Source organism: Dromiciops gliroides, chromosome 3 (genome assembly GCF_019393635.1).
Source record: "Dromiciops gliroides isolate mDroGli1 chromosome 3, mDroGli1.pri, whole genome shotgun sequence".
Taxonomy (NCBI): domain Eukaryota; kingdom Metazoa; phylum Chordata; class Mammalia; order Microbiotheria; family Microbiotheriidae; genus Dromiciops; species Dromiciops gliroides.
Window position 1 is genome coordinate 658,748,667 of NC_057863.1, and position 26,638 is coordinate 658,775,304.

General features: G+C 42.5%; 1 protein-coding gene across 1 annotated transcript in view; it reads right to left on the reverse strand.

Moving 5' to 3' along the window:
• The window catches only part of LOC122746594 (zinc finger protein 2 homolog), a 67,011-nt gene extending 40,790 nt beyond the window's left edge, over positions 1–26,221 (reverse strand). The window contains exons 1-4 of the mRNA XM_043992342.1: positions 25,148–26,221; positions 23,332–23,380; positions 22,350–22,512; positions 19,784–20,025 (exon numbers count right to left, since the gene is read on the reverse strand). The gene's annotated coding sequence lies outside the window, so the exon portion shown is untranslated. The remainder of the gene's footprint in view (positions 1–19,783; positions 20,026–22,349; positions 22,513–23,331; positions 23,381–25,147) is intronic.
• Between the last annotated feature and the right edge of the window lie 417 nt (positions 26,222–26,638).

Below are 26,638 nucleotides of genomic sequence, written 5' to 3' on the forward strand. Positions count from 1 at the left end.
CTGGGCTCCAGACTTGCCCACCCCTCCTTAACTCTCCTTCAAACTGAAAACATTCACCCCCTTGGCCCATCCCCACTCCTGACCTTCCATACCCCAGTCGTCACACTGAGGGAGCGTTTCCTTCTGTCTTGTTTTTCTTCCCTAAGAGATGTTCCAGCTGGATCCTAAGGGGGAGCTGAGGCCAGGACACCTGGGTCCCAGGGCATAGGTCACAGCACATGTGATAACCTTTCTCTTTCTACTTACACACACCTTCACATCTCCCTCTAAGTCTAGGGGTGTGGCTGTTACCTGGGTCAGCCACTGGAATCCCTCCCCTGGGAGGTCTCACTAGTTCCCTCTTCACCCCTCAAAACCCAGGTTCTAGGGGAAGTGGAGAGGGGCAGAAAGCAGGACAGGCTGGTCCTGGGGCACAAGAATGCCAGGAAACCAGGATGGAGGCCACAGAGGGACAGAAAGTGGGATTCCTGGGCTGGGGAGCTCAAATCCCCAGCACAGAATCCTTAATGATCCTTCTGGCATTTTTTTAAAGCAAAAGTAAAGACTAACGCAGAAATAGATTTAATATGATTGTACATACATAACCTATATCACATGGCTTTCTGTCTTGAGGAAGTGGGCAGGGAGGGAGATAAATTTGGATCTCAAAATCTTATGAAAATCTCTGTTGAAAAACATCTTTAGGGGCAGCTAGGTGGCGCAGTGGATAAAGCACCAGCCCTAGATTCAGGAGGACCTGAGTTCAAATCCGACCTCAGACACTTGACACTTACTAGCTGTGTGACCCTGGGCAAGTCACTTAACCCCCATTGCCCTGCAAAAAAAAAAAAAAAAAGAATTAAGAGCTTTCCAAGGAAATTCAGGGGCTCTAAGAGAAGGATGGCATTCTGACAATGGGAACAGCAGAAAAAGACAAAGCTTGGGGAAGGAGCAACACAAAGGAGGAAAAGCCAAAAGGCCAGTTTGGCTGCTCAGGGCTGGGTGAAGGGGACTGTGTGTAAGCACCTCGGATGGTAGCTGGGGCCAGGCTCTGAAGAGCTTTCAAATAGGAAGCAGAGGCATCTGGAATCACTCATCTATATTATGGGAGTCACTGGAATTTCCTGAGTGGATGTGATATGGGGAGGCCTGTAGGAATCTATCACCTTCACCTTAGAATTTTTTCCGGGGGGCGGAGCCAAGATGGCGGAGAGGAAGCAGCAAGCTGCCTGAGCTCTCCTTCTGTTCCCTCAAAACGAACATTAAATCAAGCCTCTGGACGGATTCTGAAACTACAGAACCTGCAAAGAGACAGAGAGACACAGTCCTCCAACCAGAGATAATTTAGAAGACTTCAGGAAAAGGTTGGTCTGACTCGGGCAAAAGGGAGGCCCAGCGCAGGGCAGCAACCCAGCGCCGAGGGGGTCGGGGCAAGTCAGCAGGAGCTGCGGGCCACAGCCGAACAACTGAGGCCCCTGGAACCTGGTTCAAAAATCTGGTGGCCAAGAAGGACAGTGGAAAAACCTACCTGTACCGGCCGAGAGGGCCACGAATGGCAGGATCAGACGCCGGGGTCCGGCACCTGGCTGGCCTAGCACAATTAGACAGGAAGTGCAGGGTGGGGGATCTCCACACACCATAAAGGCCTCAGAGTAAAAGCCCGGTCACACAGCACCTATACACCTGCACAAGAAGCCCAAAACAGGGACCCTGGTGCCCCCAGAGCAGACCTCAACTTAAAAAATAAATAAATAAGCTGCAATAATGAGTAAGAAGCAAAAAAGAGCCCTCTCCATTGAGAGCTTCTGTATCAATAGGGAAGAAGCCAACACAAACTCAGATGAGGACAATAGCCTCAAATTGTCTACATCTGAAGCCTCACAAGGGAAGGTGGATTGGTCGCAAGAACAAAAAGCCTTCCTGGAAGAGCTCAAAAAGGTAGAAGAAAAAATGGGGAGAGAAATGAAAGCAAAACAAGAAAACTATGAAAAAAGAATCAGCAGCTTGGAAAAGGAAGCACATAATCTCACTGAAGAAAACAATACCTTAAAAAATTCACTTAGCCAAATGGAAAAAAAGGTGCATAATCTCACTGAAGAAAACAATGCCTTAAAAATTAAAGTGGGACAGTTGGAAGATAAGGAATCCATGAGACACCAGGAATCAGTCAAGCAGAATAAAAAAAATGAAAAAATAGAAGAAAATGTGAAATACCTCATTGGAAAGACAACTGATCTGGAAAACAGATCGAGGAGAGACAATTTGAGAATCACTGGACTGCCCGAAAGTCATGACCAGAAAAAGAATCTAGACACCATATTCCAGGAAATTATTAAGGAGAACTGCCCTGATATCATAGAATCAGAGGATAAAATCATCATTGAAAGAATCCACCGATCACCTCCTAAAAGACACCCCAAAAGGAAAACTCCAAGGAATATTGTAGCCAAATTCCAGGATTATCAGGTGAAGGAGAAAATACTCCAAACAGCCAGAAAGAAGCAATTTAAATATCATGGAGCCACAGTCAGGATTGCTCAGGACCTGGCAGCTTCAACATTAAAGGACCGCAAGGCTTGGAATATGATATTCCGGAAGGCAAAGGAGCTTGGATTGCAGCCAAGAATCTATTACCCAGCAAAAATGTGCATTTTCTTTCAGGGGAAAAGATGGACATTTAATGACATTGGGGACTTTCAATCTTTCCTGGTGAAAAGACCAGAACTGAATACAAAATTTGATCTCAACATACAAGACTCAAGAGAAGTTTAAAAAGGTAAACAGAGGGGGAAAAAAAAGGTTACTCTATTAGGTTAAACTGTTTATATCCCTACACAGGAAAATAATACTCATAACTCTTAAGAACTGTAAATGTATTTTGGGCAGAGAGAAGGACTTTACATAGAGGGTATAAATATAAATTGTCTTTGATGTGATGATACAAAAGAATTAAGGGGTTAAAAAGGGAGTCTATGGGGAGAGGAGGAAAGGGGAGGTGGAATGGGATGAATTATATCATATGAAGAGGTGGAAAAAAACCCTATTACAATAGAGGGAAAGAAAGGAGGGGGGAACATTGTTTCAACCCTATTCTCATTAGATTTGACTCAGAGAGGGAATAACATATACGTTCATTGGGATAAAGAAACTTAACTCATTCTTTAGGGAAGCAAAAGGGGAAGGGAAAGGGTGGGGGACTGATAGAAGGGAGGACAAAAGCAAGGGAGAAAAGGGTAAAGAAAAGAGAGGGGGGGGTGATAAAAAGGGAGGGCAGATCAGGGGAGGCAGGGGTAAGAAGTAAAACATTGGTGAGGAGGAATAGGGTGAAAGAAGGGGGTAAATAGAATGGAGGGGAATAGACAGTCAGTAATAATAACTGTGAATGTGAATGGGATGAACTCTGCTATAAAACAGAAGCGAATTGCAGAGTAGATTAAAAACCAGAATCCTACAATATGCTGTTTACAAGAAACACATTTGAAGCAGAGAGATACACACAGAGTAAAGGTAAAAGGCTGGAGCAGAATATATTATGCCTCAGCTAAAGTCAAAAAAGCAGGGGTAGCAATCCTTATCTCAGACAAAGTGCAGGCAAAAATAGATCTCATTAAAAGAGATAAGGAAGGAAATTAAATCTTACTTAAAGGTACTATAGATAATGAAGTAATATCAATATTGAATATGTATGCGCCAAGTGGTATAGCATCCAAGTTCTCAGAGGAGAAGTTAAATGAGTTACAAGAGGAATTAGACAGTAATACTATACTAGTGGGGGATCTGAATCTCCCCCTCTCAGAATTAGATAAATCTAGCCAAAAAATAAATAAGAAAGAAGTGAAAGAGGTGAATAGATTACTAGAAAAGATAGACATGATAGATGTCTGGAGAAAACTGAATGGGGACAGAAAGGAATATACCTTTTTCTCAGCAGTACATGGCACATTTTCAAAAATTGACCATGTATTAGGGCACAAAAACATCACAGTCAAATGTAGAAAGGCAGAAATAGTAAATGCATCCTTCTCAGGTCATGATGCAATAAAAATTACATGTAAGAAAGAGCCAGGGAAAAGTAGAATGAAAATCAACTGGAAACTAAATAATTTCATTCTAAAGAATGAATGGGCCAAACAAGAAATCATAGAAACAATCAATAACTTTATCCAAGAGAATGACAATAATGAGACAACATACCAAAATCTATGGGATGCAGCCAAAGCAGTGCTTAGGGGAAAATTTATAGCTCTAAATGCTTACATGAATAAAAAAGAGAAAGAGGAGATTAATGAATTGGGCATGCAACTTAAAAAGCTAGAAAAAGAACAAATTAGAAATCCCCAATTAGACACTAAATTAGAGATCCTGAAAATTAATAAGATTGAAAGCAAAAAAACTATAGAATTAATCAATAAAACTAAGAGCTGGTTTTATGAAAAAAACAATAAAATAGATAAAATATTGGTTAATTTGATTAAAAAAAAAAAGAAGAAAACCAAATTACCAGTATCAAAAATGAAAAGGGTGATGTTACCACTAATGAAGTGGAAATTAAGTCAATAATTAGGAATTATTTTGCCCAACTGTATGCCAATAAATTTGACAATCTAAATGAAATGGATGAATATTTACAAAAATACAAACTGCCCAGGTTAACGGAAGAAGAAATAAAATCCTTAAATAAACCCATATTAGAAAAAGAAATTGAACAAGCTATTAATGAACTCCCTAAGAAAAAATCCCCAGGGCCAGATGGGTTTACGGGTGAATTTTACCAAACATTTAAAGAACAATTAATTCCAATATTATACAAATTATTTGGAAAAATAGGTGAAGAAGGAGTTCTACCAAATTCGTTTTATGACACAAATATGGTGGTGATACCAAAACCAGGCAAAGCAAAAACAGAGAAAGAAAATTATAGACCAATTTCCCTAATGAATATTGATGCTAAAATCTTAAATAAGATATTAGCAAGGAGATTACAGCAAGTGATCACCAGGATAATACACTATGACCAGGTGGGATTTATACCAGGAATGCAGGGCTGGTTCAACATTAGAAAAACTATTAACATAATCAACCACATCAATAAGAAAACCAACCAAAATCATATGATTATCTCAATAGATGCAGAGAAAGCTTTTGACAAAGTACAGCACCCATTCCTAATAAAAACACTAGAGAGTTTAGGAATAGGGGGAGCTTTCCTTAGAATAATAAACAGTGTCTACCTAAAGCCATCAGCAAGTATTATATGCAATGGAGATAAATTAGAGGCCTTCCCAATAAGATCAGGGGTGAAACAGGGATGTCCATTATCACCCCTATTATTTAATATTGTCCTAGAATGTTAGCTTTAGCAATCAGAGAAGAGAAAGGAATTAAAGGAATTAGAATAGGCAAGGAGGAAACAAAACTATCACTCTTTGCAGATGATATGATGGTATACTTAAGGAATCCTCGAGAATCAAGTCAAAAATTACTTGAAACAATTAACAACTTTAGCAAAGTAGCAGGATATAAAATAAATCCACAGAAATCATCAGCATTTCTATACATGACCAACAAAGTCCAGCAGCAAGAGATAGAAAGAGAAATTCCATTTAAAGTAACGGTAGGTAATATAAAATACTTGGGAGTCTACTTGCCAAGACAAACCCAGGAACTCTATGAACACAACTACCAAACACTCTTCACACAAATCAAATCAGATCTAAATAATTGGAAAGATATCAATTGCTCATGGATAGGCAGAGCTAATATAATAAAAATGACAATACTGCCTAAATTAATTTACTTATTCAGTGCCATACCAATCAGGCTACCTAAAAATTATTTTATACAGCTAGAAAAAATAATAACAAAATTCATCTAGAAAAACAAAAAATCAAGAATATCCAGGGAAATAATGAAAAAAAAATTCACAGGAAGGTGGGTTAGCGGTACCAAACCTGGAGCTTTACTATAAAGCGGCAGTCATCAAAACTATCTGGTACTGGCTAAAAAATAGAGTGGTAGATCAATGGAATAGGCTAGGCTCAGGAAATGCAGTAGGAAATGACACTAGTAATGTAGTGTTTGATAAACCCAAAGACTCCAGCTTCTGGGATAGGAACTCAGTATTTGACAAAAACTGCTGGGAAAACTGGAAGATAGTATGGCAGAAATTCGGCATAGACCAACATCTTATACCTTATACTAAAATAAGGTCAAAATGGATACATGATTTAGACATAAGAGGTGATACCATAGGTAAATTAGGAGAGAAAGGAATAGTGTACCGATCTTTGGAAAGGAAAACAGTTTTTGACCAAACAAGAGATAGAGTATATTATAAAATGCAAAATGGATGATTTTGATTATATTAAATTAAAAAACTTTTGTACAAACAGAAGCAATGCATCCAAAATTGGAAGGGAGGCAGAAAGCTGGGAAACAATTTTTGAGGCCAGTGCTTCTGATAAAGGCCTCATCTCTAAAATATATAGGGAATTAAATCAAATTTATAAGAATCCAAGTCATTCCCCAATTGAGAAATGGTCAAAGGATATGAACAGGCAGTTTTCTGATGAAGAAACCAAAGCTATCTATTCCCATATGAAAAAATGCTCTAAATCTCTAATGATTAGAGAGATGCAAATTAAAACAACTCTGAGGTACCACCTGACACCTATCAGATTGGCTAAAATGACAAAAAAGGAAGATAATAAATGTTGGAGAGGCTGTGGGAAAATTGGAACACTAATGCATTGTTGGTGGAGCTGTGAGCTGATCCAACCATTCTGGAGAGCAATTTGGAATTATGCCCAAAGGGCGATAAAGCTGTGCATACCCTTTGACCCAGGTTTTTCCCAAAGAGACCATGGAAGGGGGAAAGGGACCCACATGTACAAAAATATTTATAGCTGCTCTTTACATGGTGGCAAAGAATTGGAAGTTGAGGGGGTGCCCATCAATTGGGGAATGGCTGGACAAGTTGTGGCATATGAATACAATGGAATACTATCGTGCTGTAAGAAATGATGAGCAGGAAGAGTTCAGAGAAACCTGGAGGGTCTTAAGTGAGCTGATGATGAGTGAGATGAGCAGAACCAGAAGAACATTGTACACGGTATCATCGGGTATCATCAACATTGAGTGTTGATCTACTGTGATGGACTAGATTCTTCTCACCAATGCAATGGCACAGAAGAGTTCCAGGGAACTCATGATAGAAGAGGATCTCCAAATCCAAGAAAAAAGAAAGAAAGAAAGAACTGTGGAGTATAGATGCTGATTGAACCATATTATTTCTTTTGTTTTGGGTGCTGTTGGTTTTTTTTCCTCTATTTTGAGGTTTTGCATCACTGCTCTGATTCTTTCTCTTGTAACAGGATTAATGCAGAAATAGGATTAATGTTATTATGTGTATATATATGTGTGTGTGTGTATATATATATATATATTCCTATGTATATGTATAGAGATATATAGATATAACCTATATCAGATTACCTGCTGTCTAGGGGAGGGGGGAGGGAGGGAGAAAAATCTGAAATTGTAAAGCTTGTATAAACAAAAGTTGAGAACTGTCTTTACATGTAACGGAAAAAATAAAATACCTTATACATTAAAAAAAAAAACAAAAACAAAAAACAAAAAAGAATTTTTTCCTCCCAAAGCCTATAGAGTTAGATAAGTCAATCCAGTTAAGTTCTTGGATAGGGCCTATGTGCAGAAGTGGCTCATATGGGGAGCTTTGTATACTTGGCCCCAGAAAAGAGAATTATTCCTGCAGCCTGTATCCAAGGTGGTTCAGGAAAATAGTGGAGGGGAGAGGTACAGAGAGGACTTGAAAGAAAAATGAAAGGCAAAAATTGATAGTAAAACTTTAATACTTGGAGAAAACAAGAGGTGACTATGAGACAGACAAATTAAAAGGAAAAACAAGAAAGAGATTTAGCCCCTAATTGGCCATAGGGAGACGAGGCCAAGACAGAGGGAAAAGTCAGGGATGGCTTCTAGGTTGCAAATGTGGAGGAAATGCAGTGAACTGGGGAAAACAGCTCCCCCAAAAGAATTTCCTTAGATGTCAAAGAAACTGAACTGCCTTACAGGACTATGTAAACAGAGACAGAGGTCAGGGAAGTCTCCCATAACTGGGGAGTCACCAATAACATATTCTAAAGGAATTAACTAGAGACCCACCTCCTGTGGCCCCACCAGATATTCTGGGCATGAGAAAACATCCCCATTGAAACAACCTTTGCAACTCCTGAGAGGAAGGTTAACATTCTCCCCAAATCACCCGACATCCTGCCTCTATACCCAACCAGCCCAATGAGCAAAGTGGCTGCCCAGCCTCCCCAGATGGACTGAGGCTGTGTAAAACCCTAATTATGCCTCTACTTCCCCTTGTTCCCTTGAGATGCTCCCCACAGGGCAGCTGCCAGGGTGCTGATGCTACTTTATCTTCAGGCAGGGATTCCAGCTAGATGGGCCTGGAGGCAGGAAGAACTGAGTTCAAATCTGACCTCAGACACTTTCTCTGTGTGACTCTGGACAAGTCACTTGACCTGCTTGTCTCACTTTCCTCAATTATAAAAGAAGGAGAATAATGGCATCTACCCCAAAGGTGCTGTGAAGATTCCATTTCCCAAGTGCTCAGCAGTGCCTGGCACCTGGGTGCTAGAGAAAGGGTAGCTCTGATTATTCTTGTCTTTGTTTTTGGGTTTTTTTGTAGGGCAATGAGGGTTAAGTGACTTGCCCAGGGTCACACAGCTAGTTAAGTGTCAAGTGTCTGAGGCTGGATTTGAACTCAGATCCTCCTGAATCCAAGGCCAGTGCTTTATCCACAGCGCCAAACTAGCTGCCCACAACTCTTATTATTCTTACTTCTATAGGAGGTTTTGGGGACCTCTGGGCTGAGGAATTCCCCAACACTCACCTAAACTTGCTGAAGGAACAACACTGACTGTCCTTTACAGCCCAGTGCAGTGTCTGGGACAGAAATGAGGAAACTGAGAGGACAAGACATCAAGGCACTTGACAGAGCTGAGAGGGATCTCAGGAGGTTTGGACTCGGGTCTAGCTGACTGATGTCCAGCAGTACCCACTGCACTGTACCACCAGCTAGTTCCCTTCAGAGAGATGACTGAGAACTACTTCAGAAAAGCAGGCCCAGGATGGAGACTTACCCCCACGGGGAGTGAGGTGGCCAGGGAGAACAGGGAACCAAATCAGACCAGAGGAAGGAGTTATCAATTCCTTGGTTATCAGTCCAGCAGGTAGGACAAGTGTTTATCCAATGGGTGGAAATGGTGGGCAACAACCATTGCTACAGAGAAGTCAGGGAAAAGCCAGTGGGGGTTGGTCCTCCCTTAATAAGGGAACTTTTCAGGGCAGCTAGGTGGCACAATGGATAAAGCACTGACCCTGGATTCAGGAGGACCTGAGTTCAAATTTGGCCTCAGGCACTTGACACTTACTAGCTGTGTGATTTTGGGGAAGTCACTTAACCCCAATTGCCTTACCAAAAAAAAAAAAAAAGGGGAAACTTTTCAACCCCATCAGGCTTCTATAAAAGTACCTTCCAGTCTTCAGCTCAAGGACATAGGTAGCTCAGAGCCAAGCCTCTGTGCTTTGCCTTCTCCCCATCAGAAGAAGAAGTCAAAGGATTTCTCTCTTGGTTTCCTTTCCCCAGCTCCTAAATAAACTATTATCTCATTCTATTGGATTTGTGTGCAAGAGGGGGAAATTCTTTAAAGAGGAATTCCTAAGGACTCCAAACCCCTACCCCTATCCCTAACCCCCCCACCATTGTCCCCCATAACAGTGTCCAAGGCTGGAGCCCACTTTTCAAGTGCCCAGCTGTCAGAGGACCCTGGGCTCCATGCCCTCCTGTTACCTTGGAGGAAACAAGGCTCAGAGCAGTCAATGACTTGCCCAGGGTCACAGGGACATTACGAACACCCAGAATTCCAGCTTGGGTCACAGATTTACAGCCAGTCAGGAATGCCAAGAACATTGAGTGACTCCAACTCAGAACATACATGAGTTTATTTCTGAGCTGATTTCCAGATCGCAGGAATACACATATAGTGGAAACCTGACAGGGTTAGAGGTCACTCCGTCCAGCCCTCTCATTGTACAGATGAGAAGAGTGACGTTCAGTGACTCAGCAGCTGAGGCTAAGTGGATAGAGCCCTGAGCCTGGCGTCAGTCAGACCCAGACATGTCCTAGCTAAGGCACTGCACCTCTCAGCCTCAGTTTCCTCCTCTGTCAAATGGGGATAACAGCCCCAACCTGGCCAGGTTGTTGTGAGGTTCAAAGGAGATCACAAGTGGGAAGGACTGTATGACTACGAGAGTCTACAAGTGGGGCCCAGGGGGAGCTGGATTTGAACCCAGCACCCAAGTCCAAATGCAGCCCTCTTCCCTCTCTCTACCAGGCAGCCTCCTCTCAGGGGTGGAAGGGGCAGGCCTCTGAAGAGTTCTGTCCTGGGAGGAAGGGAGAAGGACAGCTTGGGGAGGGGAGACACAGACCAAAAACATTCTGAAAAATGCTTCATTTCCGGATCCCGAGGTGGTTTATCTACCAGAGGAGGTGTGGAGGAGGGACTGTGGAAACCTGGGAAGGGGAGGGGGAGGGGAGCACCTGAAACTTACTTTTTCTGGCCAAAGACTCCGGGTTCTTTGATGTCTTCTGGTCTGGCTAGAGTTGGAAGAAGGTAGATAATGGCTGCTCCAAAAATCTCTCCCCCCAACCCTCCCATTATTTATGTCTCTTCTGCCCCACCCCCTCCCTCTTCCTGGCCATTCAAGGCCAAACTTGGCTCCACCCTGCTCAGCCTCCTCCTAGCCCAGGTGGGGGGAGGGCTGAATGTCCAAAGCTCTCTTTACCCAGCCAGGGTTAGTCTGCTGGCCTGGGTTCAATGCTGCCACCCCTGTGCCAATAATGCAGACATGTCTCCAAGCAGACCTCTCCTTCCTTTGGGTTTGGGTGTCTGAGCTCATACCCCCCCTCCCAAACTGAAACAGATTTAGGACTCCCCAGAGACATTTCAGCTATTCTTCTAAGTCTGAGAGGAGGGGACAAAAACCTTTAGCCTTTCCCCACTTCCACTTACCCAGGCCCCCTTCATCCCCACAAAATAATCATGAATTCTAATCACTCATTTATACTGCACATTAATGTTTGTCAATCAGCTTTCATCATAACACAACACCATCACCTCACACCTGAAGTAGGTCAATAGTTACTGGGTTACTGGGGAGGGGGGGGGGGGGAATCTGGCTGCCTCAACTCTCTCCCCATTCCAGTCCATCAGCCCCCACACTCATTTTCCTAAAGTGCAGGTTTGAGTACGCTCCCCCACTCAATGAACTGCAGTGGCTCCCTATTGCTTCCAGGAGGAAATAGAAAATGCTCTGTTTGGCAGTCAAAGCCCTGCATAACTTAACCCTCTCCTACCTTGCCAATCTTCTTCCACCTTTCTCCCCCACCTGTACTGGGCTCCTGGATGGTTCACTAACAATGATGGAGAAGGCAAAAAAGGGTTAACAGATGAACTGAGGCTTGAGTCCTTACTGATAGTACCTAAAAGGGGACAAAGAGACTTGGTCATGCCTTAAAACTATTTTAGGGAGCCAAGATGGTAAAGAGAAGACAGGAAGTCGCCTGAGCTCTCCTGCATTCCCTCAAAAACAACATTAAATCAAGCCTCTAAACAGATTCTGGAACTACAGAACCTACAAAAAGAGAGACACAATCCTCCTCCTTGAGATAATTCAGAAGACATCAGGAAAGGTCGGCCTCACCTGGGTGAAAGGGGAGGGCGGCTCAGCACTGCTCTGCTTGGCTCAGCCGGCAGCTCAGCTCAGCTCAGTGGGCAGCTGGACGCATCTGAGAGTGGGGCAGCTGAGAGCAGTAAGGAGCTTGTAACAGTGGCCCCTGTGCCCCTGGAGCCGACTTCAACTTTATAACTTTAAAAATAGACTACAGGGGGCAGCTAGGTGGCGCAATGGATAAGGCACTAGCCTCGGATTCAGGAGGACCTGAGTTCAAACCCAGCCTCAGACACTTACTAGCTGTGTGACCCTGGGCAAGTCACTTAAACCCCATTGCCCTGCAAAAAAAAAAAAAGACTACAACATGAACAAGAAGCAAAAAAGTACCCTTACCATTGACAGCTTCTATGATGAAACAGAAAACTGAAACTCAAACTCAGATAAGTTTGTCAAAATCCCTACAAGTAAAAACCCGAGTGGGAAGATGGTCTTGTCCCGTGACCAAAAAACCTTCTTTGAAGAGCTCAAAAAGCCATTTAAAAACCAAATGAGAGAGGTAGAAGAAAAACTGGAAAAAAGAAATGAGAGAAATGAGAGTTACACTGCAAAAAGAAAGGCAAAAATTGACCGAAGAAAACAATTCCTTAAAAAAAAAAATAGTATTGGCCAAATGAGAGGAAAAAATGGCCAAATGGAAAAAGAGGTACAAAAGCTTACTGAGGAAAATGAGGCCTTAAAAAGTAAAATTGGGCAAATGAAAGCTAATAACTCCATGAGACACCAAGAATTTCTCAAGCAGAATCAAAAGACTGTAAAAATAGAAGAAAATGTGAAATACCTCATTGTAAAAACAACTGACCTGGGGGCGGCTAGGTGGTGCGGTGGATAAAGCACTGGCCATGGAATCAGAAGTACCTGCAACACGTAACACTTACTAGCTGTGTGACCCTGGGCAAGTCACTTAACCCCAATTGCCTCACTAAAAACAAAACAAAACAAAACAAAAAAACCAACTGACCTGGAAAATAGATCCAGGAGGGATAATCTGAGAATTATTGGACTACCTGAAAGCCACAATCAAGAAAAGAGTCTAGACACCATATTCCAGGAAATTATTAAGGAGAACTGCCCTGAAATTGTAGAATAAGAGTATAAAATCATCATTAAAAGAATCTACCCATCACCTCCTGAAAGAGATCCCAAAAGGAACACTTCAAGGAATATTATAGGCAAACTCCAGAATTATCAGGTGAAGGAGAAAATACTCTAAGCATCCAGAAAGAAACCATTTAAATATCCTGGAGCCACATTCAGGTTTGCACAGGACCTGGCAGCTTCAACATTAAAGGATCCCAGGGCTTGGCATATAGTATTCAGGAAGGTAAAGGAGCTTGGATTACAACTCATAATCAATTACCCAGCAAAAGTGATCATTCTCTTTCAGAGGAAAGATGGATATTCAATGAAATAGGGGACTTCCAAGGTGTTCTGAGAAAAAGACCAGACCAGAACAGAAAATGTCGTCTCCTAGTACAAGACTCTAGAGAAATATAAAGAGGTAAACAAGGGGGAAAAAAGGTTGTTCAATGATGTTAAACCGCCTGCCATCCCTATGAGAGAGGATAATACTTTCAACTCTGGGGATCTGTATCTCTGTTAAGGTATTGTAATTAAATTGACTTTGATGTGATGATATAAAGAAACTTAAGGGGCAGAATAAAAGAAGACAAGGGGGAGGTGGTATGGGGTTAATTACATCATATGAAGAGGAACAAAAAGGACCCAATATAATAGAGGGAAAGAAGGGAGGGGTGAGCATTGTTGCAACCTTACTCTCATCAGATTTGGTTCAGGGAGGGAATAAAATACACTCCCATTTGTATAAAGGAATTTAGCTTACTCTTTAAGGAAAGAAAAGGGGAAGGGGAAAAGGGTGGTGCAGCTGATAAAAAGGAGGGCAGATTGGGGGAGCCAGTGCTCAGAAGCAAAACACAGGTCCATAGGAATAGGGTGAAAGAAGGGGAAAAAAAGAGTGCCAAGAAAGGGGAAAAGAGGATGAAGGGAAATAAACAGTTAATAATCTTAACTGTGAATGTGATGAACGCTCCCATAAAACAAGTAGAAGAGTGGATTAAAAATCAGAATCCTACAATATGTTGTTTACAAGAAACACATTTGAAGTAGAGAGATACACACGGAGTAAAGGTAAAAGGTTGGAGCAAAATATATTCTGTTTCAGCTGACATCAAAAAAGCAGGGGCGGGGGCAGCTAGATAGCACAGTGGATAGAGCACCAGCCCTGGAGTCAGGAGGACCTGAGTTCAAATCCGGCCTCAGACACTTAACACTTACTAGCTGTGTGACCTTGGGCAAGTCACTTAACCCCAATTGCCTCTTAAAAAAAAAAAAGCAGGGGCAGCAATTCTTATCTCAGACAAAGCAAAAGGAAAAATAGATCTAATTAAAAGAGATAAGGGGGCAGCTAGGTGGCACAGTGGATAGAGCACCGGCCCTGGAGTCAGGAGGACCTGAGTTCAAACCTGGCCTCAGACACTTGACACTTACTAGCTGTGTGATCCTGGGCAAGTCACTTAACCCCAACTGCCTCACCAAAAAAAAAAAAAAAGAGAGAGAGAGAGATAAGGAAGGAAACTACGTCTTGCTAAAAAGTTATGATAGATAATAAAGTAATATCAATACTAAACATATATGCACCAAGTGGTATAGCATCCAAATTCTTAGGGGAGAAGTGAAATGAGTTCCAAGAGGAAATAGACAGCAAAACTATAGTGGGGGATCTGAATCTTCCCCTCTTGGAATTAGATAAATCTAACCAGAAAATAAATAAGGAAGATGTTAAAGAGGTGCATAGAATATTAGGAAAGTTAGATATGATAGAAAAAAAAACCTATCAATCATCCTGATTGATTCAAAAAACTAAAGGGTCCCAGCAAGTCTATATTCTCATGAACAGGGAAGATCTTACTGATTTCATAAGTAACCCTTCAGCATGAGATTAGGATGGGACATTATTATGTTTTAAGAAATGATGAGCAGGGGGGCAGCTAGGTGGCGCAGTGGATAGAGCACCAGCCCTGGATTCAGGAGGACCTGAATTCAAATCCGACCTCAGACACTTGACACTAGCTGTGTGACCCTGGGCAAGTCACTTAACCCCAATTGCCTCACCAAAAAAAAAAGAAAAGAAAAAAGAAATGATGAGCAGGTAAGAAACTATGAGCAGGAGGAGTTCAGAGAAACCTGGAAGGACTTGCATGAACTGATGATGAGTGAGATGAGCAGAACCAGAAGAACATTATACACAGTATCATCAACATTATGTGTTGATCAACTGTGATAGAGTAGATTCTTCTCACCAATCCAATGGTACAAGAAAGTTCCAAAGGACTCGTGATGGAAAAGGCTCTCCAAATCCAGGGGGAAAAAAAAAAGGAACCCTGGAATATAGATGCTAATTGGAGTATACTATTTCTTTTGTTTTGGGTGCTGTTGTTTTTCTTTTTTGAGGTTTTTCCTTTTTGCTCTGATTCTTCTCTTATAACATGACTAATGCAGAAATATGTGTAATGTTTTATATATACATATATGTATATATGTATATATAAAACTTATATCAGATTACCTGCTGTCTAGGGGAGAGGGAAGGGAGGGGAGGGAAGGAGAAAAATTTGAAATTGGAAATATTATATAAACAAACCTTGAAAAATAAAAAATAAAAAATCAATCAATTAATTAATTAATTAAAAAGAATAAATGATGAGCAGGATGCTATCAGAAGGACCTATGAAAAATTCAATTCACCTACAAAGAAATAACTGATGGTATATGAATACAGATTAATGTATAAATTTTTTTGTTGGTTCTTCTTTCTACAGTTTTTGTTTTCTTTTACAACCAAAATAAAGAAATAAACTAATACATTAAATAAATTAAAGTACTTTAAAAAATTAAAAGCAGAAAAAAAAGTTCAAAAACCTCTGTTGAAATATATTAGTTACAGACTTTAGTTTGATGTGTCTATTGGTAAATCAATCAGATCCAGACTGATTAACTTTCAGCTTTCCTAGCTTCTTAGTCCAGGGTGTTATCAGTTGCATTAGCATGATGCAGATCAGTTTGAGAGTTGTTAAAAGCAAACAATATGGCAGGGGTATATGATTCAAAAGGGTTTGTCTAGGATAAGAATATCCAGGTTTTACAGGAAAATAGTAAGGCTCCAGCAGATGAAAGCGATCATTGGAAACCATAAAATCTATCAATTATACTGGGGAAAGAAGTCAATACATAGGGGTTTATCTGCTATCCAGAGACTCTGGGACATTTGGAGAGGTAAATGATATGTAACACCCCAAATAACTCTGGAGGCAAAGGAGCTTGAATTGCAGCCAAAAATCTATTACCCAGCAAAATTGAGTATTCTCTTTTAGAGGAAAAGAACATTCAATGAAATAGGGGACTTTCAAAGTCTCACGATGAAAAGACCAGAACAGAATAGAAAATTAGATCTTAACATGCAAGACTCAAGAGAAGTTTAAAAAGGTAAACAGGGGGAAAATTTACTCAATAAGGTTAAACTGTTTATATCCCTACCTGGCAAGATAATAGTTGTAGCTCTTGGGAACTGTCTATATATTTGGGCAGACAGAAGGATTATACACTGAGGGTATAAGTATAAATTGTCTTTGATGTGATGATATAAAAAAATTAAGGGGTTAGAAAAGGACTTTATGGTGAGAAGAGGAAAGGGGAGATGGAATGGGGTGAATTACATCATATGAAGAGGTGCAAAAAACCTATTATAATAGAGGGAAAGAAGGGAGGGGTGAACATTATTTCAACCTTGCTCTCACTAGATTTGATTCAAAGGGAGAATAACATATACGTTCATTTGGATAAAGAAACTTAGCTTATTCTTTAGGGAAGTAAAAGGGTAAGGGAAAAAGGGGAGGACTGATAGAAGGGAGGGCAGAAGCAGGGGAGGAAAGGGTAAAGAAAAGGGAGGGGAACTGATAAGAGGGAGGGCAGACTGGGGGAGGCAGGGGTAAGAAGCAAATCATTGGTGAGGGGGAATAGGGTGAAAGAAGAGGCGGGAGGGGAAGCTAGGTGGCACAATGGATAGAGCACCAGCCCTGGAGTCAGGAGTACCTGAGTTCAAATGCAGCCTCAGACACTTGACACTTACTAGCTGTGTGACCCTGGGCAAGTCACTTAACCCCAATTGCCTCGCTAAAAAAAAAAGAAGAAGAAGAAGAAGAGGCGGGGAGTACAAAGGGGGTAAATATAATGGAGGGAAATAGACAGTAATAGTAACTGTGAATGTGCATGGTATGATCTCTGCTGTAAAACGGAAGCAAATAGCAGAGTGGATTAAAACCAGAATCCTACAATATACTGTTTACAAGAAACACATTTAAAGAAGAGAGATACACACAGAGTAAAGGTAAAAGGTTGGAGCAGAATATATTATGCTTCAACTAAAATCAAAAAAGCAGGGATAGCAATCCTTATGTCAGACAAAGCAAAGGCAAAAATAAATCTAATGAAAAGAGATAAGCAAGGAAACTAGATCTTGCTAAAAGGTACTATAGATAATGAAGTAATATCAATACTAAACATGTAGGCACCAAGTGGTATAGCATCCAGAATCTTAGAGGAGTAGTTAAATGATTTACAAGATGAAAGACAGCAAAATTATACTAGTGGGGAATCTGAATCTTCCCCTCTCAGAATTAGATAAGTCTAGCCAAAAAATAAATAAGAAAGAAGTTAAAGAGGTGAATAGAATGTTAGAAAAGTTAGACATGATAGATGTCTGGAGAAAACTGAATGGGGATAGAAAGGAATATACCTTTTCTCAGCAGTACATGCACATATTCAAAAACTGACCATGTGTTAGGGCACAAAAACCTCACAGTCAAATGCAGAAAGGCATAAATAGTAAATGCATCCTTCTCAGATCATGATGCAATAAATTTTACATATAAGAGCGAGCCATGGAAAGGTACTGAAAATTAATTGGAAACTAGATAATTTCATTCTAAAGAATGAGTGGATCAAACAACAAATCATAGAAACAATCAATAACTTCATCCAAGAGAATGACAATAATGAGACAACAGAGTAAAAGCTATGGGATGCAGGGAAAGCAGTGCTTACAGAAAATTTTGTATCTCTAAATGCTTACATCGATAAAAAAGAGAAAGAGGAGATCAATGAATTGGGCATGAAACTTAAAAAGGTAGAAAAAGAACAAATTAAAAATCCCCAATTAAATACTAAATTAGAAATCCTGAAAATTAAAGGAGAAATCAATAAAATTGAAAGCAAGAAAACTAAGAGCTGGTTTTATGAAAAAAAAAACCCAATAAAATAGATAAACCTTTAGTTAATTTGATTTAAAAAAAAGAAAGAAAAAAATTACTGGTATCAAAAATGAAAGGGGTGGGGCAGCTAGATGGTGAAGTGGATAGAGCATCGGCCCTGGAGTCAGGAGTACCTGAGTTCAAATCCGGCCTCAGACACTTAACACTTACTAGCTGTGTGACCCTGGGCAAGTCACTTAACCCCAATTGCCTCACTTAAAAAAAAAAAATGAAAGGGGTTATTTCACAACCAGTGAAGTGGAAATTAAAGCAATAATTAGGAAGTATTTAGCCCACCTCCATGCCAATACATTTGACAATCTAAATGAAATGGATAAATATTTACAAAAATAAAAACTACCCAGGTTAATGAAAGAGGAAATAAAATTCTTAAATAAGTCCATATTAGAAAAAGAAATTGAACAAGCCTTTAATGAACTCCCTAAGAAAAAATCTCCAGGGCCAGATGGGTTTGTTTACAAGTGAATTCTACTGGGCAGCTAGGTAGCACAGTGGATAAAGCACTGGCCCTGGATTCAGGAGGACCTGAGTTCAAATCCAGCCTCAGACACTTGGCACCAGCTGTGTGACCCTGGGCAAGTCACTTAACCCCAACTGCCTCACCAAAAAAAAAAAAAAGTAATATATTGTTTCATAAACCCAAAGACTCCAGCTTCTGGGATAGGAACTCAGTATTTGACAAAAACTGTTGGGAGACAGTACGGCAGAAACTAGGTATAGACCAATATCTTACAATTTATACTAAAATAAGGTCAAAATGGGTATATGATTTAGACAGAAAAAGTGATACCATAGGTAAATTAGGAGAGGAAGAAATAGTTTACCTCTCAGATCTTTGGAAAGGAGAACAGTTTATGACCAAACAAGATAGAGAATATTATGAAATGCAAAATGGATGATTTTGATTACATTAAATTAAAAAGGTTTTGAACAAACAGAAGCAATGCATCCACAATTAGAAGGGATGCAGAAAACTGGGAAACAGTTTTTATAGCCAGGATTTCTGATAAAGGCCTCATTTCTAAACTATATCAGGAACTAAATCAAATTTATAAGAATCCAAGTCATTCCCCAATTGAGAAATGGTCAAAGGATATGAACAGGCAGTTTTCTGATGAAGAAATCAAAGCTATCTATTGCCATATGAAAAAGTGCTCTAAATCACTATTGATTAGAGAAATGCAAATTAAAACAACTTTGAGGTATCACCTGACACCTATCAGATTGGCCAATATGACAATAAAGGAAAATAATAAATGTTGGAGAAGTTGTGAAAAATTGGAACACTAATGCATTGTTGGTGGAGCTGTGAACTGATCCAACCATATTAGAGAGCAGTTGGAACATGCCACACACCTGCCCGGGTTCCCAGCTTCGGCCTCCACGAATGACTCCCATAGGCTGAGCCTTCGCCAACCTGTGACGTCACTCCCCACCCTGAGCCACAGCAGACTATGGGGGGTCGGGCCCGGGCTCCCTGGCCTTGGGGGTCATGCCCTTGAACCCTCTGGGAAATGGACAATTCCGGAAAGAGGAGATACCCCCTGCCCCCAGCCCGGTGTCTCTGCTGGAAACCCCTTCGGTTGGACAGTCGGACCCCTGAGGGCCCCGGGGGAAGGGGCGTTACTGACCCTGAACGGGAGTCTCAGGGGAGCAGGAAGGAGAGGACGCAGCTCGGGGGGCTGAGCACCAAGCTGGGGAAGAAGACTGAGAGCCAGGAGCCTTTCAACAGCCCCGCCCCCATGGCCTCCTGGGCATGCGCGGCACCGGGGACTCCATTTCCCAGAAAGCCACGCAACACGCTTCACTTCCACCTCTCCCTCTGTCAACCTCGGGACCTCGTGACCTCTGATCTTCCAGGATTCTTGCTGACCTGCAAATGAGAGAGATAGAAGAAAATTTGGGAAAAGAAATGAGAGTTATGCAAGAGAATGTCAAGGGGCAGCTAGGTGGCCCAGTGGATAGAGGGCTGGCTCTGGAGTCAGGAGTACACACTTGACACTTACTAGCTGTGTGACCCTGGGCAAGTCACTTAATCCAAATAGCCTCACCAAAAAAAAAAAAAGATGAGAAGAGAAAGTCAATAGCTTAGGGAAAAAATAATGCCTGAGAAAATACAATTGGACAAGTGAAAAAAGAGGTACAAAAGCTGACTGGGCAAAATAATTCCCTAAGAACCAGAATTGGGGATATGGAAACAAATATTGAGAACTATCTTTACATGTAACTGGAAAATAATAAGATAATTGTATGATTTTTAAAAACCATTTAAATTAAAAATAAAGTTACCCGGAACCTATGTCTTTAGAATTTTTTAATTGTCACAATTTACAGGATGAAACTAAAGCAGAGAAAAGGGATTTGTTCAAAGGTCAATGACTCTCAGAGCCAACACTTAAACTATAGTCTTCAAAAGCACACCAGAATATACCGAGAACAGCTTTTTATATATGCTGTTGGAATACAATTTTTAAAAAAGAGTTACTGTGAATGGCTTCTCCTGTGGAATGAGAGAAGTCATGTATGAGAAAAAGAGACATGGTGATGTGAAATGTATTTATTGTGATGTAATGAAAATTCCAGGGAGAGGTGGTGAGATGTTTGCAGGTACTGTGTATTCTGAGGGGGAAAGTTTCTGGTGATAATCTCCATGTTGTGGACAAAGTAATTTCCCTAAATCAAAGGTCTGATCAGGTCACTCAATTCTTCAATTTGCTCCAATGGATCCCGACCACCTCCAGATCAAACACAAATTCTCTTGCATTCAACACCCATCGTGGCCCAGACATCCCCTGGTATTCCAGTCTTCTCCACCTTCTTTCAGGCACCTATTCAATGATCCAATGACACTGGCCTCCTTGCTGCTCCAGAAAGAAGACACTTCACCTTTCTAGTCAGGGCACTTGCTCTGACAATCCTCCATCATGAGGATCCTCTCTCATCTCTGACTACTGGCTTCCAGCAAGTCCCAACTAAAATCTGACCTTCAACAGGAAGCCTTCTGCAACTCCTCTAAATTCTAATACTTTCTCTCTTTCCCTGCCCACAGCGTGGTGAGGACACTGACAATTGGTGCAGACCACATCAGCCAAGCCTCTGGGCACATGCAGAGCTCTTTGGGGCTATCAGTCCTGCCAAGATCAGGGGGCAAAATCAGCAGCCTGAGGCTTTAGTCCCCTGAGCCCACCCAGACTAGAAGATGGGCTCAATAGTTGTTAGGGAAAAGCTATCCCCCTTCCAGAGTGAGATGCTGAGACAGAGGTATCTCCATAGTCAGGTGGACAGAGCCAGGCTGGGCCTGGAGTCAGGAAGATCTGGATTCAAATCAAGCCTCAGAAAATGACTAGCCACATGCCCCTCCCATAACCTGTCTTAGCCTCAGTCTCATCCCTGCTCAGTGGGGATGATGACAGCACCCGGGCCCCAGGGTTGTTGGGAGGGTCTGAGCTCCTATTTGTAAAGCACTTAGCACAGGCCCAGCACACAGTAGGCACTCTATAAATGCCTGTTCCCTTCTCTTCCCTTCCTTCTGCACCCTCCCATTTGTCACCCTGCTTCCTGTCTCTCACCACTCCTGCCCAAGTCACTTTCCTTAAGCTCAGCTGTGACCATGTGGCTCCTCTGCTCACCCAACCCTAGGGGATCCCTCTTGCCTCTGGGGTCAAATGTCATCCCCCTCCTAGGGCTGGAAAGCCCTGCCTGAGATGGCCCTCATGGCTCCTTCCAGCCTCATTAGACACTCCTCACCCTCCTGTCCCCAGAGATCCAGCCCCAGGGGCCTTCTCTTGGGTTCTCACATACAGCACTCCACCTCCCTCATCTTGCTCAGTGTACTGTCTGTACCCCCTTACCTAGAACCTCTCTTTCCTTCCCTCCACCTGGGTATATCACTTGTAATGAGGGAGGAACTCACACACACACACACACACACACACACACACACACACACACACACACACACACGGCAGCAACTGGGGGAGTTAGTGCTCCAGAGGCCCTTGTGCCATGAATCAGTCCAAAAGGCCGCAGAACGGAGCAGGGCAGTGTGGTCACTGCTGCATTCAATTTCATGCCTATTTTTGTCAAACAATCCACAGGGAAGAAAGACCGCTGGCTTCCTGGACAATCCTCTGTGTCTATGGAAACGGCCTCATGGGCTGATGCTGGTTAAGTCTGTGGACAACAGACTGCACTCACCTGGGGTGGGGGTCTGTGGCTCCCAGGGGCCATTCCCTCTGGCTCCGGGCTCTCTCTCCTTAGACCAGGCCTAGGTCTTCTGCAGGCTCAGCTGAGAAGAATCCCAGAGGGGGGGGCACCTTTTCTCTCTCTTCCTGGGCAGGAGGCTGGTCTGCAGGGATTTCTACAGGGAGAAGAGACCAGTCAGGGCTTCAAGGAAGCCTGGGTCAGAGATCTCCCTCCAGTTGGCACTCTGCCCTCCCTGCACCCCCTCTCCCCAACCCTCAAACAGGAGGCCTAGTTAAGGAAGGGTCTGGGAGGCAGGACACTAACAATGCTGGGGAAGAAGGAGGGAGCATCTGAGTGACAGAAGGCCTCCAGGAGGGCAGCTGAGCCTGGGAAAGTGGGAGGTCTGCGGTCCTGGAGTCTAACTAGGAGCTGGGGAGGGCTCCTGGCACCCTCCTTGGGAGCTTAGGCTTGGAGGCCGGTCATCTCGGTCCCGGGAGGAAAACTGCAGAGGAAGCCAAATGCCTGGGATCTGACAGGAAGCCAGCATGAGAGCCACAGTCCACTTAAGGAAGGCCAGATCGGAACTCTGGGGCCCGGGTGCTAGGTACATCATGGAAGCAAGGTGGCAGGACTTCTGGGTCCTTCAAAAGAACTAGGGCTGTCTGCAGGACAACCAATTCTCTGAACGGGAGCTGAGGTAAACGTGGATCCTGATGGGAGGCTGAAGCCAGAAAACCTGAGTCCCGATGGGGGAGGCCTTAAGGTCAGGCAAGTGTGACCCAGTGGCAAAGCTGGGTATGGTACCCTAGGATGTCTGGGATGGGATGGGGAGCGTTAGCACTAGGCAGGGTCAAGAAGCCAGCTTTGGGGGGTGAGGGTCCTGAGGGTGGCTGTGGAAAACATTCAGCATGAGGTCAGACAGGGAGGAAGAGATCCAAAGGAAAAGCTGGCCAGCAGAAGATGAAGGTCACATGGCTTCCTGGCTCAGACCTACCTAGGAACTGCATGCACAGAGATGGCTTCCAGAGGGCAGAGGATCTCAGCTGTAAGGGAAGGCAGAGTGATTTCAGTTCCAAGGGAGGGCAAAATAATCACAGATCCCAGGGTCCTTGCCTCTAGTCAGACCACCCTGGGGAAGTCCTTCCAGTCTGAAAAGTCATGCCCTTCCCATCCAACTGCGAAGGCAGAAATGTTCCCTTTACTCAGACCCTGCCTACCTCTCCTCCCTGAGCTTTGCCCTCCATCATGTGGAAGGCCTTGGCCCCTGGAATGAGTCTTCCACTCTACAGTCCTCCCAGGCCTCCAAACTCCCCCCCAGGGCTCAAATTCCACAAGGTTCCACCACCCACCCACCAGGCTGCTCATCTGAGAGTCCCCCCACAGCCTCCACCAAATCCCTCCCTCCTTATCCCTGCTCTGCAACTCAGACCTTTCTCTTTCAAGACCAGACTCTCCTGGACTTCTTCCAATTCTGCCCCTTGCTATCCTCTTTGTCCAAACTAGGACATACAGGCCATATGCGTCTTTCTCCCTTTTCTTTGATCTCTTTGGAATACAGACCTAATTGTGCCATTTCTGGGTCAAAGAGTATGCACAGTTTAACAGCCCTTTAGCCTAGCCTTTGTTTTCCAGAATGGTTGAACCAGTTCACAATTCCACTAACAATGCCATTAGTATCTTTATTTTTCCACATCCCCTCCAGTATTGTCCTTTTCCTTTTCTGTCACGTTAGCTAATATCATGGGTGTGAAGTGGTACCTCAGAGTTAGTTTCATTTGCATTTCGCTATTTTTCAAAGAGAGCTTGGATTTTTGTCTTTGAAAACAAGAAATCCACATGAACGACCATATTTTTTTAAATGTTCTACATCTATAATCACTTATCCAAGTCTAGTATATAGATTCTCAGATTGGCAAAGGTGACCAGAAAATGAAAATGACAAACGCTGGCAGGCCTGAGGAGTGTTAGACACACTGACACCATTTGTGGAGCAGTGAACTGGCCCCCTCATTCGTGTAAAACATTTGGAGCTGGGCACAAAAAGTTCCTAAACCGTTCATACTCGCCCTATGCACCAGCAAGATCAAAGAAACAGGAAAAGAACACAAGTGTTCAAATGTCTGTTATAGCAAAGAATTGGTGGGGAGGGAGACGGGAAGGAGGAAACCATCAATGGTCCTAATGTCTGAGACAATTAGGAAATTAATGTAATGGAAGATAACAGAAAATTCATCAAGGGGACAAGCCCAAGATGGACTCAATGTGGGAAGGCCTTCAGCCAGAGGTCACTTACACCAGAGGATTCACATTCATGAACGGACCTCATGGAGAAATGCCTCTCTCTGGCAAAAAGAGGCCATTGGACATTAGAATATTCATTAAAAGAAGTCTTAAAAAAGCAATGATAATGGAAAGGCCTTCTTCTGGAGCTCATACTTGACCACTGGAGAAATTGTGCTGGAAATTACACATAGGGAGCTCTTTAATGAGGGTAGGCCTCTTGCTGCAGCAAAGACTAGATTAGACATGGAGAATTTCATACTGGGCACAAATATGATAAATTTTTCTCTAAAAGACTAATGTTTACAGGGGCAGCTAGGTGGTACAGTGGATAAAGGACCAGCCCTGGATTCAGGAGGACATGAGTTCAAATCCGGCCTCAGACACTTGACACTTACTAGCTGTGTGACCCTGGGCAAGTCACTTAACCCTTATTGCCCCACCCCCCCAAAAGACTGTCATTACTCTTCCATAATATTCAATGTCATTCCTATACCAACACTTCTTTTGCCATAATAATTGGTACTCACTTTGTTTCCAGTTCTTTGCTGGAACAAAAAGCCCTAATATTTATATTTTGGAATCTGTTGGACATTTATTTCAGGAATGATTTCTTCGGGTACATAGGTAGCTCAGAGGATAAAGTTGTGAGTCTGGAGCCAGAAGACCTTATAAAGTCTGACACTGACTAGCTGCGTGACCCTTGGCAAGTCAGTTACTGTATTCCTGCCTGAACCTCTTTATCTGTTTGTTGGGTGTTGGTGGTTCAGTTGTTCAATCATGTCTAACTCTTCATGACTCTATGGAACATCCCAGGCCCTTCAATCCTCCTCTGTCTCTCAAAGTCTGTCCAAGATCATGTTGTTTCCATGTGACTATCTATCCATTTCATTCTCTGCCAACCTCTTTTCCTTTTGCCTTCAATCTTTCCCAACTTAAGGGTTGTTGGGTGTTGTTTTTCCAGTGAGTCCCATCTCCTATGTGGCTCAAGTATTTACACTTCAGCTTCAGTATGTGACCTTCCAGTGAAGAGCTTAGATAAATTTATTTATGGAATAAACTGATCTCCTATGTGGCCAAGGGACTCTCAAACGTCTTCTCTAGCACACAATTCAAAAATGTCAATTCTGCAGTGCTCAGCTTTCTTTATAATCCAACTCTCAAAACCAGATGGAAAAACCAAACCTTTGGCCATACAGAACTTTATCAGCAAGATGATATCTTGGCTTTTTAGTATGCAGTGCAGATTTAGCATAGCTGTCTTTTCAAGGAGCAAGCATCATGTAATTCCATGATTACAGTCATTTTCTGCAGAGATCTCTGACTCCAAGAACATACACTCTGACACTGCTTCCATTGCTTCTCCCTCCATTTGCCAGGAAGTAATGGGACCAATTCCCAAGACCTTTGTTTGGTTTTGTTTTCCTTTTAAGTTAAGCTTCAAACCAGCTTTGACATTCTCCTCCTTTACTCTCATCAAAAGGTTCTTAATTCTTCTTCACTCTCTGCCAGAAGACCAGTGCCACTGGCATATCTAAGATTATTGATATTTCTCCCAGCAACCTTAATTTTGGCTTTTGATTCATCCATCCTGGCATTTCACACAATGCACCCTGCATATAAGCAAAGTAAATAGCATGACCATACACAGCCTTGGCAGACCCTTTTGCCAATCTTAAACTAATTAGTTGTTCGATCTGTGTAATTTAAATTTCTAAATGTAGGTTCTAATCTGTCCCCCCAGTTTTGGGGGGGAAACTAACTAAAATCACTGATAAACAACTTTCAGGTTTTTAAGGGTTTATTGAAAGATAGTAAAAGAAAGAGAAAGATTGAGAACAGAATTCCTATAACCTGACAATCCTAGCTTTCCTAATCTCCTCCTTCTGAAGTCTTATCTCCACCACAGCGATGTCTCAAAGCCAAAAAGACCCAGCCCCCTAAGCAGCCTCCGATTAATCCTTCCTGTTCTACTCCCAGAAATGGGAGGTTCTTCAAGCTGATTGGTCGACTGGGCCTGA